The sequence below is a fragment of the Lissotriton vulgaris genome, chromosome 3_1 (assembly GCF_964263255.1).
Source record: "Lissotriton vulgaris chromosome 3_1, aLisVul1.2, whole genome shotgun sequence".
NCBI classification, from domain to species: Eukaryota; Metazoa; Chordata; class Amphibia; order Caudata; family Salamandridae; genus Lissotriton; species Lissotriton vulgaris.
The window spans coordinates 273,026,022-273,046,087 of record NC_141689.1 but is presented as its reverse complement, the minus strand read 5'-3'; the positions used below and the strand labels follow the sequence as shown (position 1 = coordinate 273,046,087).

General features: G+C 42.4%; 1 protein-coding gene across 1 annotated transcript in view; it reads right to left on the bottom strand.

Annotated features, from left to right (window-relative positions):
• The window catches only part of RAB27B (RAB27B, member RAS oncogene family), a 624,827-nt gene that overhangs the window by 365,821 nt on the left and 238,940 nt on the right, over window positions 1-20,066 (bottom strand). The window lies entirely within an intron of this gene.

Here is a 20,066-nt window from a genome sequence, read left to right as displayed (position 1 = left end):
AATTTGAGAGTTCAGTTCATGCTACGGATGCACCTGTTTTGTTCACTGACCCCGAAGTGCGAGGGAGCACTCGCTATAATCTGCGGCCCCGGAAAAAGTGAAAGTGTACTGGACTAAACACTGGAAGAAGGGCTTAGCGGAGATTCTGATATAAAAGAAGATTTAGCGGTAGGGATGGACTTGTAAGAGCCCTGGTGTTTAGCCGAAGGTTGTGTTCTATGAGACTATAGAGTGGTGCGGGGCCCAGATTAAGTGCTCCTCTGTTTCAATTGCTGTGTGTCAAGCGACGTGGGATTAAGGTATGGACGGTAAAAGCCTGCCTGTGAGGCTTTGAAGGACACAGGGAGAAGATCCCTGTTTAGGGTTGAAGAACCCCTCTGGCCGGTTTTTAAGGATTGTCTGGGACTATTTTTTTAGAGTATCTTTTTCTCATTTTTTTAAATATATTTTTGCAATTTGAACATGTACCCTTTTGGCCGCCCCATTCCTGATGAGGAGCAGCCCTTTGCGGCTCCTCCAAGACCCTTGCCTGATTCCCCTTGGTTGGCCCTTTCCCGGAAGGGAAAAATAGTACTCCTTATTATAGTGCTTATTGCTTTCCTAGTGACTCTTGGTATATTGTTTTTCTTGGATAAAGCCTATCCCGTTCATGTGTTTGCACCCACACCTACTGCTGTTCCTGAACATAACATTGTTACTGTGGATTATGGTGAACGAATGCTTAGACGAGGTTACAAAGAAAATGTTTTTATAAAAACATTGCACCACGCACATGCCACGACTAACCTGACTGACTGTTGGGTCTGTGGGCTTCTGCCTTCTGCTGCTTACAAAAAGGATAGATTTTTAGCGCTTCCCTTGACACCTGTGAATAGTTGTGTGGGGTGGTATACTCTTATAGGTCTTGTTAAATATTTTCAGCAGCCAGATTTTCTGACTCCTCGACTGCAAAATAAGGGATCGACAATGACAATGCGAGTTCGCCCTATGCCTCCCTCTTCCCTTGGACGGCTATATACTGACGGACGTTTTGATCAGACATTTATAGAGACGTGTGAGAAAAAAGTGGGCCGGTTTTGACTCCAAATAATACTGACAAAGTTAGAGAAAGTTTTTTACAGCTGAATTCCTCCCTGTCCTACAGACACCCACCAAAAGGGAATGGCAGTGTTAAGTCTTTAATACCCTTGGCTGTAGTGGGTCCGCCACCATTCTTTTGTATAGAGGGTAGGGGCCCCATCAAGGTCGGCAATAGTTCTTGTAACGTGACAGCATCAATACGTTTGCCCCTCAGTCCATCCTTGGTTACTCCACCCAGCATTTATTTTGTGTGCGGAGATAATGGATACTTATGGTTGCCTGAAGGTTGGGGTGGGGTATGTTACCTAGCTTATATGATTCCGCCCGTATATGTGGCACCCTCCGACTATCACAAGACTCATCGTAGGTTTCCCAGTCCACAAGAGCAGCGTAAAAGGAGGGAACTTCAGGTAGATGACGTTGACCAGACAGACACTTCTCTACAACAATGGACTGATTTCTCTAAGGGTCTTCTGCCTTTTTGGGGTCCGATATTTAATAGTAGGGCCATTCGACGACTGTCAAGGGTGATGGAGAAGGTAGTCCTTACTGAAGCAGACATTGCGACTAACATGTCCGTTGAGATTCAGGCTATGAGATTATTTACGATTCAGAATAGGATGGTGCTTGACGTCATCTTGGCAGATAGGGGCGGAGCCTGTCGCGTCATCGGGCCGTCTTGTTGTGTATATATTCCTGACTCAGCATCAACTGTTAACTTAGCAGTACAGAAACTCCATAGATTAGCGACTGAACTTCATCAGGATAACGGGACATGGTCCTTACAGGGGTGGCTCTGGGGTAGTAATAGTAGTAGTAAGGGTAGCTTATAGAGCGCTTGGTTACGCCGAGGCGTGTCCCCGCGCTACCACTGAGGAACTCTGAGCGGGGTGGGAGACCAGTGATCAGTTATCTGGAGAACAGGTGTGTTTTAAGATTCTTGCGGAAGCTGGATTCGGATGGATCCAGACGTAGATGGAGAGGGAGAGAGTTCCACCCCAGGGGTGTTTTCTCCTCCTGGGATTGGAGAATATTAATGGGTTTAGTTGGTGTGGTGAGCATACTACTGACGTTTTGCCTCTGTGTATATTGTCTTCCCCCATGTTGCTCAATGTGTGCTACAAATTTGCGACAACAAAAGAAGATGTCAGGCCAATATACTGCCTCTATCATTACTGAACTTCCTGATACACATTGGATGATGCTTATTGCAGATGATGTTTTTGAATAAATATGATGTCCTGCCCTTAGAATGGTTGTGAAGGCGCTACCTTTTGGCAAATAAATGAGTGGCTGCAGTTAGCCAATGATGCTAAAAGGAGGGTCTGATAGAATTCATTTTTCAATGCCTCACTTATCCCTATTTCTATATGCGAGTTAGCATCATGTGACTAACTGATAAATGCGTATATATGCACGTGTTCGCATTACTCTTGCTTGTGACATTATTATTCAATTATATATGTGATGATATTAGTTCCTTAGCTTAGCCCGTGTGCCTCCATTTTGTATATCTCCCTGAGCTTGCGAGTCGCACTCGCTCATTTGCCCCTCCCGTAGGAATAGAGAATTTCACTAAGACAGCAGTTTTCGTTTCTCAGCTAACGGTGGCCGAAACTAACAAGTCTCTTTATCAGTAATGTTCTCATGCCCCAGAGACGCTGAAGCCTAGCTCCGCGGCCTTGAGTAAAGATAGCGATGTATCCCTTGCAGGTGCAGATGCCTACTGTATGAGGACATTGTTCCTCTGTCTGGGTTTCAGTAATTTTCCAGAAGGGGCGTACCCTAATGTACTGTGTTGCATTATAATGTACTGCTATGATGAAGAGAGTCAGTCCTCTCGTTCGCACTCCTAGGAGTGAGGTCGGACAGGGCCCTCTCATATGAGTGTGTTTGGCCTAATAAAGACTATTGTTTATTCCTCTCCACTGTCCGGCTGACTTCTTGCAGAGCTACTATAGGTGAGTGCGGTAAGTCACTCGGGTGGATTTGAGCCACGCTTATCATCAACATACTAATACTGCATGTGTGCTATAAAAAAGGATGTGATTTACTCAAAAAACCATTTGGATTAGGCTGTTGGGTTCTCACCAGTTTGAGAGAATCTTATATTTCTGACAACTCATTTCAGTACAATTCAAATTATTTTAACCCATTGAGATAATACTGTCATTTCTGAACTGCAATTCTATTTTGCGACTTGTTTGGCTTTCACATTCAAATGTGGCAAAGTTAGAAAACAAGCCCCCTACTGAACCCACTGGCAGTCATTAGAAAGGTAGAACAGAAGCAGACTGGTGTAAGAAGCATACGGATCCCTGCCTTTACCTGTCCTCCACTTCTATCCATAACCGTGGCAACAGGAGCAGTTGGAACATATTTAAGTCAACAGCGAGTGCTGCAGTCTGTGGGATTTCACACAGTGCAGATTAGAGCACAAATGCTTCAAAGAAGACTTATGTACCTTACATTAAAGACTGTATATCTGCTGTGATGCCTTAATTAAGATTCCAAAAAATCTAGTCACCGAAGGACATGCTTACAGCTAGTCTGCATTGTTGCAGTGGCGCTTGGCATCGTATCCATAAATGTGATAGAGTACATTGCCTCTGCAAGCAAAGTCTGGAATAAATGAGGTGTCCTTTATTTTACTGTAGTGGTAGCAGAAGGCAATGCCTAAATATCTGTCTCAATCCCTGGAGCTGTATCAGCCCAGCAGGTCTCTCCGCTCAAGCAACCAAGCCCTTCTAAAACCCCCTGCCACAAAGAAATCTAGACAAGGAGACCGGGCTTTCTCCTCAGTTGGACCTGCCTTATGGAACAAACTTCCCACCGATGTAAGAACGACCACCAACCACTTGTCCTTCAGAAAGACATTAAAGACCCTTCTCTATCAAGAAGCATTTCTGCCTATTTAACTTCTTATGATGCACTATCTGATGATTCTATAGCTGGCAAAGCGCGGAGATACCCTTACGGGATTGATTCCTGCGCTATAGAAGAAATTAAAATAAAAAATAAATAAATAATCGATAATAAGAAAGCAGGATGTACTTAAAAAATATGATTGAACAGGCACATTCTTAATGTGCCTGGTTTCTTTAGATTTTAGGATATTTATTTTAATACTATGTACTTTACTGAATGGTAATTTTGTCTTTGAATATTTTTGTGTGTTTTGCAAAGTCCTTCTAGTGGGCCCTGTGCACCCCCATTTGTTTGCTGGCTGGTACTGATGGTAACTGACTTTGTCACTGGGCTCATTCTAACCAGGTCCAGGGCCAGTGAAAACACACAAATGCATTAGGTTACACTTACCATTGGCAAGACCTATCCTATAAATTCCTAGAAGATAATAGGTCAGGGGGATTAAAACTACCTTTATGTCCTTAGTATCTAATAGGGCATGGCAGTTTAGATGCCAACAGCTTTTTCTGCACTTTAATGTACTGCTGAATGCCCAAGGTTATTTTAAATGCAGCCCTGCCTTGCAGCACTGTTTGGACAAGTAAATTAACTGCAACCTCGACTTTTTTGGTAGGGGCACTTAAAAAGTTATAATCTACAATATGTTTGCGAGTTTAGTACTCTCTATGGTCTCCCCTAGGTATCCCAGGGATGAAAGTCCTGTAATTATGAGCAGGGTCCTTATAAAATATGTTTTATATGCCCTGTGGATAGAGAAATTACACATTTCACGTCCCCCATTGTAGTAAAATGCCTCTCAAAGTCTACTTTGGTGCTATACATATTGTGGATTGAGGATCTACATTATTGTTTGCACATTTAGGACCCAAAGGTATCCCCTTGGTATCCTATGGGGGGGTCATGTAACTGTAAGCAGAGCCCTTATAAAAGATGTTTTATGTACCCTGGTGATGGAGAAATTGCACATTTAAGTTTCCCCATTGTAGATACCTAATCCATAGGATAGCACTGCAATAATTTATGAACTCATAGAGATTGCTAGAAATTGATTAAAATATCATTCAAAGACTTAGGAGAATGGTATTGGTAAATTCAACAATATGCCATTGTTGAATTTATCCTAAAATCTACAGAAAAGATGTTGTAAGACGTTCTTGTTTGTAAGCCAAAATCCAGCCTTCCTTCAGGCTTCCCTTATTGGTCAGAGTTAACAGCATTAGCCAGGCTGCTTTTATGAAGTGATAAGTGGCTCACCCGGGGAGAAGCTATCTGCGGAAGAGGGTTCTGCTGCAGAGCAATGCCTGATCATTGGGGAGGGGTCGTAAAGCATGAAGCTTCGAAGCAGGATTAGGACAGTCAGGAAATGCCAGGGCTATCTACCCCATCCCCCTCACCCTGCCAGATGGGGGCTTTAAGAAGGAATCTGCAGATGTTAGGGGGTGACAGCTAAGGAAATGAGCCATACTGAGAGTTGTTTAATTAGCTCTTCATGCTTTGCTGAGATTTTAGCCATATTGAATTTTAGAGGAATAGTGCTTTCTGGGAGACGTTTATGCCACACTTTGCAGAAAGTGGTCATGCTCTGGGGTGTTTCCCTGCACCCCATTGGACAGGGGTGCTTTCATGCTTGATTCCAGAGAACACTGAATACATATGTGAGGTGCAGAGCCTCTCAAATCTTCTGCTTGAAACTAAGAGAAGAAGAAGGATTGCCATGGTGGAAACATAATGTGCACCACCAGGCCCTGCATTCTGACTGACTGCGCCTGCTGCACTATCTGGTACAGCCCTGTGGATGTACCTTGCTTCGAAAGGATTAAAGACTAGACTCCCTGCAAACTCCAGCTTAACAGAGCTCACCTGCATCACCACTACCAAGAGTCCACTGTCTAGATTGTGTCTAGTGGACTTTTAAGTTTTTTTTTTCCAGATGCATTGTAGGAATCATGGTCCCAACCTTTCAAGGACCATCTTGGAGGTTCAGGACCCTTGGATTGTGTTTTGTACACTTTAGACCCTCAAGAGGAACTTCAGGAAGAAGTTCCAGAAGTTTGGAGAAACTTTGGAAAAAAGCTCCATAAGGTGACCGACTCAACCGCGAGGACCAAGTCGGCCACCTTTAACTGAGGCCTGGCCCAGATTCCAGGTTCGTTCTGCTGAAGAGCTCCAGAGGCACGATTTCCAGAGTTTGACCAGGAGCTCCCTGAGGGTCAAGCATGTGAGCACTCACCAAATATGGCCCGGTGAAGAGCATTGAGGGACCCTAGCAGAAAAAGGTTTTAAAACGTTTCTAAGTCCGAAAGTCAAATTTTGACCAGGGCCTCCCACTCAGTGTATCTGCACAGGGCTCCACTGGGGTCTGCTTGAAAGTTTGACGTTGTCACAGTCGTCCTAGAGTGGTGCTATAGTTTTCTAAGTGCTTGAAAGTGTTTAATCATTGAAAATCCATATCTCCAGTTCCCTACATTGGATTATTGTCGTTTTGGTGAATTGGATTATTGTCGTTTTGGTGTCATTTTAAAGATACAAATATTTCCCATTTTGAATAAATTAGTGAGGGTTTTTTTATTGTGTTTTGTGTCTTAATTATTTACTGAATTGATGTTTTGAAATGCTTTACAAACCTGCTTGTTCGTAGCCAAGCTATCAAGGAATGAGCATGCGTATAATTTATTGAGACCTATACTGAGCCCTTAACCGTGTTAGAGTCCTTATTGCCAGTGCTAGATGCATATTTACCATTACTAATAACCCACTTTCCAATGGTGTGTTGTTTTCAAACTGAAAAATCATGTTTTCTGTCTGAAACATCACTGAAGCACATTAACAAGCAAAATGCCTGGATAAGTCACTCACACCTATACGGGGAGAGCATGAAATCCTCTGCTCTTTCCAAACCGTTTCACGATCATTTATGCTAGAACTTAGTCCTGTTTTTGCATTGTATTACTTGCATAATAAGGGGAAAAATACTTTAAGTACTAGAATATTGAGAAAGACGATGGGTTGAGAAGAGCAAGTCATTCCTGACTTGGCCATCTTGAGACCTCACTGACATTACCATGTTCTAATCTTTCACTCTGTGACTTCTATGACCCCTGCTTTACATCACGCTGTACCAAAATGTACAGAGTTTTCCTGAACTGCACATCACCCATTGCTATCAATACAATTCCATTCAATTCAGTAAGCTTTATTCAATTATTGTAAAACAATCATAAAAGCACATAAAAACATTAAAACATATACAGTTCATTACAATCAATTGGCAACAGACATGTCATTAAAATAATGTTAGAATAACATACTCTTCCTAGCAGCAATCGATCTTAGGATATAGGTTGCCGTAAAAAAACAAATATCTGGCTCATGTAATAAAAACAACAGACTCATAGCAGCATTCACAATTAAAGTGCTGTGCTTTTTGAACAGAGGTTTAAGGAAAGCTATACGGAGGTGCAAATATAAATCACATATTAAGAGAAAGTGCAAAGTGCTCTGTTTTGTGATACCGTCACATGGACATGGGGCAGCAGGATACTTTTTGATACATGGGAATGCAACCAGATGATGAACACTATCTAGTCTCATTATCGTGAGAACAAATCTGGTTACCGTACTTAGGTATTGTTGGAAGCCCTCAGTATCCACATATGATGTATAAAACTTGTAAGTAGTTAACTGCCCAATTAGATTTTGGCACTCATGAGCTTTCTTCCTCAAAAAAATATGTTTTATTTCCTTTTTGGGGATAACAGTTGCACTGCTGGGGTTTTCCATTATGTTTATATTAAATATGTCCTTAAATGTTGACACTATATATTTGAGCCATGGGATCTTTAAACAATTGTCTAGGCGAAGGCAATCATTGATAATACTTCTATTAAAGATAGTTTCTTCCTTCAGCCAAATAGATCTCCATACCAAGCCCAATTAAATCCGTCAGATGTTCCAGCCCCACTTCATTATGTGTTAGCTCGGAGGAGGCTGACATGGGTAAACAGAGTAATTTCTTGAGAAACGTATTTTCCTCCTATTGTAAATCTACATGACGGTAGTGGCCCTAGACGCCTGCTCCATATAATGCTATCGAAGTGCATCTAGATTGGTAAATGTGCACCATATCGCAAATTTGGCAGTCCCCAAGTTTAACAGCAAATTTGAGAACTCCGTAGGCACTTTTATCCAATTTGGCCCTAACATTCATTACCTCCTGTGTCCACATCCCATTACTAGTAAAAATAATACCCAGATAGCAGAACTTCTCAACCGTTAGAATTTTTTGTCGGTCTACATAAAAGGGTTTTGATTTTCCCGAGCTCGGGCCACAGATCAGGGCATTTGTTTTAGTTTTGTTAATCTGTAACTTTCTGCCCTTAATGAAGTCTGTGAACTTATTGATTAACCTTTGTAGGCCTAAGGGTGTCCTTGAGAGGAGTACCGCGTCATCTGCTTATAGCAGCACCGGTACTTCCTGGCCCTCCACCTGGGGTGCATCGGCCTTTATCGTTTTAAGTTCAGCATCAATTGCATTAATAAAAAGAGTAAAAAGGAGTGGCGCAAGGACACAAACTTGCCTAATACCTAAATTGACCTTAAATTTAGAGGTACATTCACCCGCTTGGCCATAGCGCACACATGTAGATAATTTAGTGTAAAGCCTCGCAAGGAAATAAATAATTGACTCTGAGGCACCAAGATCCAGTAGAATCGGCCATAACAGGGCGTGGTCTACTAGGCCAAATGCACTACTTAGATCTGCAAAGCAGAGGAAAAGAGACCTTTGCTTTGCACGCGTGTATTTCCCTATCAAAAGGTCGAAATGAATGCATTGTTCCAAGGTTTCCCGCCCTTTCCTAAACCCATATTGGGACTGAGCAAAAATCCCATTATCCTCAGCCCATTCTTCTAGCCTAACTAACAAGACCCTGCTCATAATCTTGACAGATGAGTCCAGGAGAGAAATTGGTCGATAATTTTGGGCTTCGGATCGATTTCCTTTCTTAAATATGGGAATGATTATGGATTCACCCCATGTAGATGGATCACTTTCCATTACCGCAGCATTAAATACTCTGATCAAAATAGGGCCCCAAAGTGCCGGTATGGCTTTGTACACATCTACTGGTACACCGTCTGGGCCAGGTGCTTTCCCGCCCTTGCTCTTACTAATGCCTTGTTCAACCTCTGCGAGTGTAATATTAAGAGGAAGAATTGGCCAAGTATCTGAATCCCTGGAGGCTATTGGTACCACATCTTCTGGGTCAAAAATACCAGTAAAATGTACGACCCATGCTTCGCTACTAACATTGGATGTTAAATCAGGGGCGTCCTCATTTCTTAAACAAGCATTTGCAATGCAATAGGTCTCGCATTTGCAAGAGTTGGAGCTATTGGCATTGTAAATGACAATGCCTTTTATTCTTTTGTTTTGAAAACCTACAAGCCATGCATAAACATGCACTTTGTACGTATAGTCCTTACTTACGAGAAGCAAGGCTGTCAGTAAAAGAGACTGCCAGCTTTGCTTCTCATAAGCAAGGACTACAATTACAAAGTGCTTATTTACGCACAGCTTGCAGGTTTTCAATCGCTTTTAATAAAAGGCATTGCCATTTACAAAGCCAATAGCTCAAACTCTCGCAAATGCAAGACCTATTGCATTGCAAATGCTTGTTTTAATGAACTGTGCAACTACAGATTTGACTCTAGTGAGTCCCTGCCTGTGGCGGCGCAGAGTACTGTGAGCCACAGCATCCCAATGCTAGCCGTGCCAGGAGAAGGCCAGATTCCGACAGAGACGGGTATCCCTGAGACAACATAGAAGGAACAGTTCCACAGTGTCAGGAAGCCACCTGAGCCCTGTGAGCCACGGATTTCTCAAGTCACCAGAGCCTGTGGCCGGGCAGAGAAAAGCAGTGAGCCATGGTGGCACAGAGCTACCTTAGACCGTGGCAGGGCATCCTTTTAAGATGAAGTTTCGTGCAGCTCTGTCTTAAATGCACCAAAATGATTACAAGCACAAAATTGTTTTTTTCCCCAAGGACTTGCGAGTCTAATAGGCACCAGAGAGGCACCAGTGCCACCGCATTCACACTTATAAACATTTGCATAGCTCCTACGCGGTTGTCTCTTGAGAGGCGCTGTATCCACTGTGCGTTTTCCTGCAGACCCCGGCCAGTATGCACTAGCTGTAGTGCAGTGTGAGGGCAGCAGCAGCCCAGACCCCTCTGCGGAGGACGCCCCCTGACCAGCTGTGCAGGGCTAACAGAATGCAGGTGGGATATTAAGCCGGCCTTTGATTAGTAATTACAGTTATATGGGAATTCCAGCATATGACATGATAATCCACATTTGTAAAGCGGCACAATCACCCGTAAGAGTCTCTAGGCGCTGGAAGCCGTCGGGAAGATTAAGCAAGCTATTGCCCAGAGTCATGATGGTAATTTGGAAACGTTACTATTGATGCCAAGCCCCTCCAGTGATCAGCCCAGCCCGCTTTGAGAAGGTTGCAAAAGTCCCTCTGAAGCCCCCTCAAAAGGATTCCTCAGATCTTGCGGTTGTCGAAGTGCACATAAATCTTAAAGGCGCTGCTTCTGAGCGCTCCATAAAATCATAGCTCCCCGCCCCTTCCTCCGGGAGAGCCCCCTCTCCTGACCATTCACCCACTCCCCACCTCGTGTTCATTTCTAGGCAGATGCATTCAGGGGCCGGCAGGGCTCAATGGGGCTGTGTGGCAGCCGCCCCTAATTGGCGTTAAAGCACTCAGTACTTGGGAGCATATGCGGGGAGGGGGCTCCCAAGTCCCATCGAGCAGCGCACCCACCCGCCGGACCCTCAACCCGGAGGGGAAAGGCAGAGCAGAATCTGAAAGTGTCAGGGTGTGAGGGAGCGGGAACTGGTACGGACCGAGGGACATTACCCCTTGCATTCTGCAGGTGTGGGAGCAGGAAGGGGGTTAATGGAGACCTGCCTTCTACAGGCAGAGAAATCTCGCTATAAGCCCCACAGGCCAGGCCAAGAGGAAGGGGCAGTGGCTCTGCACTCTGCAGTACAAATAGGAATGGGTGGATGCGCACCCCATGGGGGTCCTCGATGGAGGGACAGTGGTTTGGCTCCCCTCAGGCAAAGAGCCCGGAGGGGATCTTGGAGAGCTGCACTGTACAGGCAGGGCCTAGAATAAGGGATGCGGGCATCGGACTGAGCGCCACACAGGAAAAGCCCCAGAGAGGGTGCTTTGAGGCTTTGCGCCCGCATGCAGGGGCCCAATGGGGTGTGAGGGGGCTCCATACCTCAGAGAAGAGGTCTGCTTGAATCTCACAGGAAGGGCCATGAGAGGCTGGGGGAGAGTCCCAGAGGATAAAGGCGGTGGTCTCACACGGCATAAAGAGGCCACTAAACAGGGTGCATCCAGCTCAGAGAGCCTGTAGTGAAGTCTGCCCAACAGGTGGATCCAAGGAAGACAGGATCTCGCACAGCTGAGGCAATCTTTTTTCCTCCTAAAACAGTTTATAAATGGTAACGTATGTCTAAGGCTATAAGAGTAAATAAATTTGCCATTCAGGTCAGAGTGAGCGTTGGAACTTCAGACTGAGGTGAGCTGGGGCAGAGCAGAAAGTGTGTCTCTCTCTCGAAGAAACCTAGGTTGGGATCCCGGCTCCCCACTTCATCAGCTTGTGTGATTCTTGGCCTATCGCGCCTCCTTGTATACAGCAACATTTGCAGCTCTTTAAAATGTAAATATTCTTATCTAGCTAATTGAAAGCTTAGAGCGCATCAAACAAAGTTGGTAGACACTACTGAGAAACGCTGCAAGCAAATGCCGACCACAACAAGCAACGTACCTTTCTTGGATTGAGTGTTTCCGGTCCCTCTGCACGGGCGAGACACAGGAAGCCAGGCTGGACTGCCCGGGACTGCCTGTTTGAGTGTGGGGCCACCAGCACAGACAGGAAATGAAGTCCGGGTGTGCAACAATGATTGGCTGTTGCCAGTTAATCAATGTGAAGGTGTGTTTCACAACATTGAAAAAGTCGTGGTATGACTGAGGGATGACAAATGAGAAGAAGGGATGATGGATTAGGATAGGAATGAAAAGTAGGGATGATGGATGAGATACAGGGATGAGAAATATGGATGATGAATGAGTAGTGGGGGTGATGAATGAAAAGTAAGGCTGATGGATGAGAAATAAGGATGATGGATGAGAAGTAGGGATGATAAATGAGAAGTAAGGATGATGAATCAAAAGAAGGAATTTTTGAGGAGAAGTAGGGATGATGGAAGAGAAGTTGAGGGATGAGAAATAGGGAAGAGAAGCTGGAATGATGGATGAGAAGTAACGATAATGGATGAGAAGTAGGAATGTTGTAGTAGAATAGGGATGATAACCAGGGATAAGAAGTAGGGATGATTGAAGAGAAGTAGGCATGCGAAGTGGAATGATGATGAGAAGCGGGGATGATGGAACCGAATTAGTGATGATTCAAGAGCAGTGGGGAGGATTGATAAGAAGTAGGGATAATGAATAAAAAGTAGGGATGATAGATGAGAACTAGGAATGAGAAGTAGGGATTATGAATGGAAAGTAAGGATGAGGAGCAGGCATAACAGATGAGAAGTAGAGATGATGAAAGAGAAGTAGCGATGATGGATGAGAAATAGGGATGAGAAGTATGTATGCGGAGTGTCCTAAAATGGATGATTCCATTTGTCTGGGTCCATACTTGCAGAATGCTAGTTTATCTGTGTGAACTGGTTTCTCTAGGTGTGATCATCTGTGTGTTTGTCTCTGTGCTCGTGTATAACTTATCTCTGCTTGCATTCACAGTACAAAACCAATCCTACACCTCTTTTAATGCCTGTTTGTAATCTTTACAGCAAGCACGCTGGTCTGACTTAATTACTAGATGTTACAAATGTAGTACATTTGAATGCTTAACACACAGTTATACGCTCTACTTTCAATATAGTCTAAAAGATACATATGCTAGTTATTATAGTTTAGTGATATTACTTCCACCACTATTTGCGCTCATTCTGCAAACACAAGTGATGATGGCTAGAGGAAAGAAACTGTTATTGACAGATAATGATCCTTCTTCCTTCCCATATGATTAGCGAAATTCTGCCTTTGCTTGACCTTTCATTCTCTTTTGGGGATGAAAACATTGCGAATACAACAGACAAACCTTGCTTCCCTATTTTATTGACTGCTAAGCGAATCTATCTACGTGTATCCAGAAATCAATTTGTATAGCAAGTCTCCAGGTCTAAGACTTATAATTAAATCTGTTGCAAATATATCTGTTTGTAATCTGCTAATTTCATGTTTGTAACATCATAGAATATCCTTCTAGTTTCATGTTACAGCTGAAGAGAAGTTCCATAACTAGCTTCCTGCCATGGTGAGATATCTCAGTGGTTTATGGGTTTCTTATAGAGACTCTTTTATCAAATTCGCGTCACAGGTTTAAAACCTTTTAAAATTGCTCAATGAGTTTATATGCCCACTGCAGACGTATGTACGCATCCAATAAGACATACTTTTAAATCCTGGGTACTTTTGAGCCAACATTAATACCTATTCTTGAGTGCAGGTGACTCTGGTTTGTGCGCATTACAAATGGTTATTATTAGTATATTTAAACACACAAGCCTGCCCAGCTCTTAATGTCTACACTACATTACATGTAATGGCATTCAATAGATGTTATTTCCCCTGCTCTTGTAAACAGGGGGTACAACAAATCTTTCAGGGACTTCTGCTATTTGTACTTCTGGTGTCCTCACCCATATTTACTTCACCATTCTTTTGTAAAGCCCTCAATTTGGGTTTGGTGGCTGCCACATTTCGGGGTGGCAGAGCAGTGGAATATTTTCTGAAAGTGCCGTAATGTCATGGCAGGCCACTCAGGCAAGATTTTTGATGAAAAAAAATAATTGTCATGTTTCTGATGCGATAGGAGTGCTCTGCCAGAGAACCTTTTTGTGTTCATCAATGTGTGACCCCCATGCCTTGCATAAAAGGTGATATATAGGAATCTTGGCAGGTTGTTTTTCAAAGGCGGAGCTGGCTCAAGGCTCAGCTTTTTCAAGCTAACTGGTTTCTCAAATTCTAAAGTTAGTCTGTAGCAGGCAACTATGCCACAGAAGATCATGTAGAGGATAAATAAAATTGAAGTCAGAAACAATTAAGGGACTAGGACAAAGATATCAGGGAGTAAATTAGAATTGGGTGATTCAAACTCACACCTCCTAGTAATTAAATAAAAAAGACATATGATGGACAGTTGTAGTGTAAATAATTTGTATATATTTTTGTAGACAGCAGAAAACAGCATTACCACATGTATGAGCTAAATACATTAGTAGTTAGCAGCACATGTGCAAATAGGATAAAGATAAGAAATGACTTAAGAAGTGTCTATATGTCTCTTATTATGAGATATAAAGGGGAAAATGCAAGCATATGGCCTTTTATGTGAGACTCACTGTCATTAACCCTTTCGCTGCTGATGACGAGCTCAGCTCGTCATCACCCACGGGTGTCGTGTGCTGATGACGAGCTGAGCTCGTCATAGTCCCAGCAAAAGTGCAAAATCCAGCATACGGGAAAAATCATGGCAGCAGCCATGTGGTTAAGTAGAGCGGCACTCAATTGATAGCCTAGTACACAATATGCATAGATAGAAATTGTTTTTTGAAGAAATGATCAAATTGTTTTTGTTGCTATTTGAAATTATTGTGATAAATTTGGAAAAGAGAAAATAAATACTTCCAAATATGAATTTAAACTAGGGCATATTTGGTATATCTGTGTATAGTTGTACTTTTAAAATGTTAAAAATATTTTGAAAACAAAGGAATATGGGATTATTATTTTTTTACAAAACTAAAGCATTTCTTTGTCATTGGTCAGTTTGTTGTGGTAGCTGGACTTTATCTTGCAGGGGGCATGGACTGTCTGGAATTCCTATATATTCTCTGTTGGTTTCTAGAAGCTTGAGGCTTTGACAATATTAAGAATTTTTGTGATCACTCCAATTTTGTGCTGACTGGTATTGCTGGTTTGTGAACTCTGCAAAACTTGAAACACTGCAATCTATACACTGTTTGTGCTCTTGTACTTACAAATATAATAAAATTGGCTAATCCCCAGTTGGCATATTTAACTTTCCAGAAAGGTCATAGTATACGATGCAGAAATGTTTTAAAATGTAAATACCACTTGTGGACTGCTGCTCCTGCTGTGCTACCTACTAGTCTGAGAAAGAAAATATTTGCATGAGGCATACATGTGTACCCTGGCTACTGCAACTCTGAAACTTGTTGGCGGCAAATAAGTCAAAATACCCATTTTGACAGGAAGGAATAATTTTTTTCAATATTAAAAGTAAGTTGGCCTTGTAGCCCACAAGCTTGGTTATTTATTATCTAAAAGTGTAATATGTCAGAATTTTATGTTTGCATGTTCCTACATTGACTAGCCCCAAAAGCTATTTTCACACTAAGCTGGTCCTATCTTTGCTAACTTTGGTTTGAGATAAGCTACAGAAGTGACACAACCACTTTTTAAATATTTAATAAAAATCCAATACAATGGTGAAGTTGGATTTTTTATAAACAGGAAATGTACATTTTAAAGAACCAGACTTTGCCTGCCTGAAGCTCCAGTGGCCTAATTACCATTAGTCTGCCAGCAGCTGCCCCTGTCAGTTTTGGCTTCTTAATGAGGGGTGAAAACTGCTTCCAGTGCAGATACAATGCCTAAGGCCTTTTGTTAGGAAGACCTGGGTGTAAGTTTTGTGACTCCGCTGAGATCAGGAAGGGCAGTTGCCGAAAGTTCTGGAAATTCATTACCTCAAAAGAGACCAGGATGAGGCTTGCTCATTCATATCTAAGTGTATATGGAGACCTGGGGAAATTAAACCCTTTCTTCCCAGGGCCAGCAGAAATCAGCTTGGGATGGGGATCTGGTCCCAGTAATAGTTTAGTGTGATTAAGGAGGAGGGGACTGCTCAATTCCCTAGATACATCTCTGGCTCAGACACTAGCCGTGCTCGAGGCCAGAAGGGTTGTGCCATGGTGGATTTAACTCAGAATAGTGGACTCTGGGATAGTTTTCAGTAAAACAAACATGATGTGCTGCAAAGTTTGTCCTTGGAAACTTTTTGAAACTTTTTTCTTATTAGTTAGGTTTTACCCCCATCCACTGGCTAGTGAATCCTAAAAAAGTGGCACCTCAACCCCAGCTAAACACAACACTTTCTGGACTGGTAGAAGAAAAGTGAAGGACTGGACGAGTTCTCTGTGATTGTGTGGAGACAGGAGGAACTGGACCTGTTCCTACTTGTACCCAGGACTGAGAAGTGGACTACGTGGGTCAGTTGGCTAACTTGCTGTGTGGCTACAGGGACCAAAAATATGCAAGTGGCCCTTTTCCTAGAGTGATCAGCTGACTAGAGGCAACTGGACCTTGCCAGTGGCCTCTGCTAGAGTGAGTCCTGGCCTCTACGTGCTATCTCTGCGGTCCTGGGAGCCTTCAGAGAGACCAAGAGGAACCTCTTCAGAAATTCTGAAAGGTTGGAACCTAGAAATTCTTTGTAGCTTCAGCGCAACCTTAAGGCAAAAGTTTGAGATGTTTTTGTCAGATACAGCTTCCTGGCTTGCTCTGCTGGAGGATTTGAGCGAGTTAAGCATGTTTTAGATAACTGCGGAAACTTTTATTTAGACTTTCTAACCCTTCCTCTGTGTTTCAGGCATGCAGGTTCGTGAGTGTGACTCAAACCTTGGTAAAACAAATACAATTCTACATTTCTGAAGGTTCTCCTGGACCCTTGATACCATATGTGATTGGCAAAGAGCCACACTGCAAGAAAAACGGCAACCATTGATCGATACTAGGCAGCGGAAATTGTATGAAGCTCTTGTAATTCAGATTCGATATCACAGAAAAACAAGATCATGAGTTGAATTGGGTGTGCTAATGTTTATTCTGCTGGAACAGGTTTGAGACACCTCTTTTGCTGAGTAAAATGTTACTATGTTCCATGATTTTGTTTTGATTTTACATGTAGTTCTGAAGAGCAAATTGAGAAAGAATAATGAAGTACGTGCCATACACTGCTTGAAAAATCTGGATATGAATATCTTTTTTTGCAACTTTGTGACAACAAAAGTTAAGCATTTCACTCCCTTGAATCAAGAACAAACTACCTCTATCCATGAGGGTCAGTTTCATGATAGGATAGCCACTATGTATGATTTTCAGGATAAGCTCTCCATTTAGATTGAATATGATTAAATTAATCTCAAATGAACACCTTAAAAATAAGGGGCTCAATTTACAAATCCTTTTATATGAACAAGCATTACCTATTCTAAGTTTAGGTACGAATTTCACTTGACAACCAAGCCCCATTTACAAAGTATTTTCTTTGAGTAGTTTTCATATGTAAGATATAGTTGCTAATGTAAATAGTGAGTAAGCATGTTTTACTACTGCGCACTCCTGAGTGCAAAGCTTGGACTAAGCCATACTACTATAATCTGTGATTCATAATCAGATGTAACTCACACATAAGCCTTGAGTAAGGCACAACTACTAATAGAAAAGGCTTTCTAAATCAAGTCTGGGTTTTGGGATGTGGCTCACACCAAAGTCTGGAATAAGTGAGACCTTGTCATAGAAAAGGCTTTGTAAATCGGGTTCTGGCCTCCACGTGTTTATGTTGCACACAACAGACCTAAAGGTAGCTTTCTCTAAGAAATCAACTTTACGGTGCTGCTAGTCAACTCACTGTATGGTTTTGCGCCACGGTTTACCTAACCGTAAGGGATTTTAACCAATACATCCGCAAATAGGGCGAGCCTACGATTCCCCTTGTGTTCTCAAATGTTGTCGAAAACTGAAACAAAGACCGACCAAGCAATTTTAATGACTGTCCCTTCGAAATAAAACCCTGGACGATTACATTATTTTGCGGCACTCAGATTATCCTGGTCCGCTCATCTTTTATAATTGTGCACGCTAGTATCGTGCCAAAACGCTTCTTTCTGCCAGCTGTGCACTCACTCCCCTCACGCGCAGACAGCTTCGGTTTCGCAGCGCGCAGACAGCCAGGAATCCAAACCGAGGCTTGGGGGTGGGGGATTTATGCATACGCACGCGCTTAATCTCGATTGTAAATGGAGCGAGTTTATTCGCAGCTTCACAAAAATACAGGAGAGATGAAAGAAAAACATGATTACACGCAGTACTGTTTATACCACTTTGCATTGGCTAGAGTATGCGCATTAAACAGTGCCCCTTCTGGGTCTGAAAAATGCTTAGTTGGGTGGGTCAGGAAAAGTAGAAGTCTCTTTTTCCAGTTAACACCTTGAACAGCAGTGAGGTAATGTACTCCCGCTGCTCATGCCATGACGTTTCTCCTCCGCATTAAGGCATGCCCCCCTAATTTATCACCCTCCTATGATTTAAAACGGAATTCCTGCTTTTTCAACATCGTTTCAAGCGTGACCAGCTCTAAATGTTATTAAACTGACTTCTGTTCTGTTCTCTATATTGAACTGAAAATGTCCACGTTTATTTTGCATATATTTTGTATAGCTGTATTAACAGTTTCTGTTCTGCGTTCCGTTATAAATTATTGTAACACTGTTCGTTGTATATGCCTCTGCATTGTCTTTCTATATCTCCTAGGTAAAGTACTCTGCTGCTCAGGTTGGTCTGACTCATTCTGTATAAAACCACATCCCGTTGTAGTAATTCTGCAAAAATTGATCATTCAAATACTGTGCATTTTTTTGTATAGGGCTAGTTTTTACACACAATGATCACTTGAAGAGTTTAAAGTTAGAAATAATGTATTTTCAACTATTTTCTGCACAGTGTTATCCTTCTACGCTAGTTTAGCCGCATAATTTCCACTCGGGAGGAAAGTACCACTCCCAAATTTCGTGAGTGTAGGGTGCGAGCAGGGTAGTCTCATTATGGGAGCAAAGTGTAAACCAGACACAAAAACGGTTTGTATCCCAACTCCAGGCCACTAAGAAGGTCAAGAGGAATCATAATGCAACATCTTTACTCAACCCTTCGTTTTCTCTTGTCAGCTTTGCTGTACTCTGGTAATAAACTGGAATTTGACCCCGCACTGTAGTAATACATGTTTTGTTTTTATTTGGCTACTTTTATTGTCACACTCATGACATAACTTTATGTATGATTGAGAAAAAAACATGTTTGAAAATAACTACCCCAAAATGTGATATAAAAAGTACATAACACGAAAAATATAGTCCTATTTTGCCACCATGAGATTCTGGTAATGGGTAACCGTGTATTATTGTCCAAAATTGCAATTCAGGGACCAAAGACCACGCAATGGGTAAAGGATGTAACCAGAATTCCATGCTGGCATTATAGGACTATATTAAACATGTTTACTATTTTATCGTATTACATTTTGGGGTAGTTATCAGTTGTCAAGGTGAACTACAAAAGTCACTAAATAAAACCAAGCTGAAGGCTCCAGAAAATAATCATCTTCAGTCTTTACATTGAGCATGTAAAAGCAAACATAGGCAACATAGCAGGACAATCTCCCTACACTGGTTGCCACTGAATCTCGCTCTATCATTGAAATGGCCCGCATTATGCACACAGCCATCCATCATGACACACCACTTTTTATTCAACAAGCTTTTACTCTCAGTAGGATCTTGTGCAGTAAAAAGCAAGGGACATCTATAACTGGAAATAAGTTTCTGTAGACAACCAACTCACAAACTACCTTTGTGCCTAAACCCCATGGATCTAGAAGCTTCTAACCATTAAGTTCAATCTGGTCCCTGTGAATAGAACTGATGCCCTCTAAAGAACTATTGTTCATGAATGAATAATGACCCTGGTCCTCTGTGTAGCTTTACGGACTCCATGGCATGCCGGCTGCCCTCAGACTCTGAGAAGGGAGGACAGGCTGACTTTGTAGTAGTCTCCGCTGAACACTTTGGGAATCTGGGCTCTTCCCACTGGTACTTACACCACCCCCTTCATT